Source organism: Alligator sinensis, unplaced genomic scaffold (genome assembly GCF_000455745.1).
Source record: "Alligator sinensis unplaced genomic scaffold, ASM45574v1 scaffold107_3, whole genome shotgun sequence".
Lineage (NCBI taxonomy): Eukaryota > Metazoa > Chordata > Crocodylia > Alligatoridae > Alligator > Alligator sinensis.
In genome coordinates, this window is record NW_005842578.1 from 821,208 (window position 1) to 823,639 (window position 2,432).

A 2,432-nucleotide genomic window follows, 5' to 3' on the forward strand; every position below is an offset into this window, starting at 1 on the left:
GGGGCCAGGGGCCCGGGGGCCCCGCCGCCAGCCACAGGCAGCCGGAGGCATCGGGGCTGGACCCTTCCCCCGACTGCGGGGCCATAGGGCAGCAGGGCGGACGTCCACAGGCCAGCTGCCTGCCACAGGACTCGGTCTGCTGGCACTGCCGCCGGCCATGGAGGTCAGCAAAGCCGTACGGTGCAGCACCGCACTCCTGGCCCGGCCCCACCGGGCATGACTGTCCCACGGCCTCTCCGCTCTGCTCCCCACATGCCAGGGCCCGGCCAGGCTAAAACCGCTAGCTCGCCTGCAGACGGCTGCCCCGCGGACCTCATCCCGGGGGAGCAATGAATGCCTCTGTTCTGCCTCTGGCCAGGACAACTGCCAGGCAGGTGCCCAGAGCTGACTACCAGGCCCTGCCTGCCCTCTGCTCCAGCCCCAGAAGCAGCTGGAGACAGCGGCTCTGAACAGCCCAGGCCGGGCCCTGCTCAGCTCATCTCAGCTGCACCCCAGGCCCAAAGTCTCCAGGAGGCTTGGCCGTCTGGGTTTGCCCCACAGCCCCTCTGGGCTGCCCAGGCAGCTGCCCTGGGCTGTCAAACCCACCCGGAAGACACTGGCCCCGAAGCAGTCCCTGGAGCAGGGACATCGAGGCAGGCAGCACAATGCCCTGGCGCCTGCAGTCCCTGGGCATTTCTGGGGCTGGGTCCCATCAACAGGAAGGGAGAGAGGAAGCTGGGGAAGAGGCTGCCGGCCTGTCTGGGGCTGCAGAGACCATGGCCCAGGGCTGTTTTCCTTGATAAGGAGCTGTCAGCATTGAGGCCCCTGCAGTCTCAGCCACTCCATCCAGCACCGGTCCCTGCCCCCACCAGGCGTGGTGGAAAGTCCCCTCCGTGCTTATCTGGGATGGGTTTGTTTGTCTGGCTGCTGCAAGCCCGTTTTCCCTGCAGGACGGAGCCTGCTGGAGCAGAGCTGGGAGAGCGGGGTTCTCTCTCAGGAAGCTGCCTGCAGGCAGCGCACGCCCGTCCGGCCCCGCTCTGGCTGCGACCGAGGCGAGACAATCCTTTGGGACCGGGAGCCCTGGCACCAAGCCTGCTTCCGCCCCGCGCGGCCTGCAGCCAGGACACGCACGCTCAGACGCAGCTCCCCCAGCCCGAGTGCAGGGCTGCCCCGAGCCCTTATCGCCCTGGCTGGAAGCAGGGCCATCAGCCAAGCCAGAGAGGGGCCGGCGCGGTCCACAGGGTGGACAGCACGCGGCAGGACCGAGCGCAGCGGTGAGCTGTAAACAGGGCTGGGAGGAAGCTGGTCACCATCGCTGCTCTCAGGAACGTGCCGGCTTGCTCCCAACGCAGGCCTCCCCGCACGCTGGGCCAGGGCCAGGGCCAGGGCCAGGGCCAGGGCCAGCGTCTCCCCCGAGGCGTGCTGGGCTGGCAGGTGGGACAGGGCCGGAGGGGACGGAGACGCTGGGTCACGGGCAGCCCTAGGACTTTGCAGAGGACACGGTGCATCGTCACGATTGCTCCCGTCAAGTTACAAAGAAAGTGGCTGTACTGACAAGCTGGTAGCCAAGGGCTGCGTTATTCATAGCCTCTGCGAGCCGCGGGGCTGGGGGGAGCTCCGGAGGCACGTCTAGTCCACCCGGCCCGAGGCGGGATCGGCCCCGTCCGAACCAGCCCAGACAAACCATCGTCTGAACTCTGCGTACGACCGTCAACCCCGACACAGCGCAGACATCGCCCTGGGAAAGCAGGGGACCAGGCCGTCGATGTCCTGCTTCTGTGAAGTGTTGTCAGCACGCGCTGCAGGGACGCCAGGCCGAGGCCGTGCCCCGCGGCAAAACCCCCCAGCACGACCAGAGAGCAGGGGGGAAACCCCTCCCTGCCCAGTGCAGCGCGGGGCTGGGCCCGGGCCTGAGCAGAGGGGCGAGACCCTCCGGCCGGCACCCTGCAGGGTGGTGCCAGGAGCACTGGCGCAGCCCAGCCCCTGCCCCCGCCCGGGCTGCACCAGCACCAGCGCCTCGCGGGGCTTAACCCCCCCTGGCACCTGGAGCGGGGGGGGGGGGGGGGGAACCATTCTGCTCGGGACATCCCCGTGAGGGCATCGCATCGCATCGCTGCGCCCGACCTAGCCCGCATCAACCCCGACCGGGCGGAAGGGGTGGCACAGAAGGAGGAGATGGAAAGCTGCAGTTTCGGCAGTTAAAGGCCCCCGTGGCCTGTGGGACGAGAGAGAGAGAGGCTGCTGGCCCCAGCGAGGGGCTCAGCGCCGCTTCCTCCCCGGGCAGCGAGCCGGGGGGTGGCACAGAAGGAGGAGATGGAAAGCTGCAGTTTCGGCAGTTAAAGGCCCCCGTGGCCTGTGGGACGAGAGAGAGAGAGGCTGCTGGCCCCAGCGAGGGGCTCAGCGCCGCTTCCTCCCCGGGCAGCGAGCCGGGCGCGGAGTCCGGGTTAGGGGCG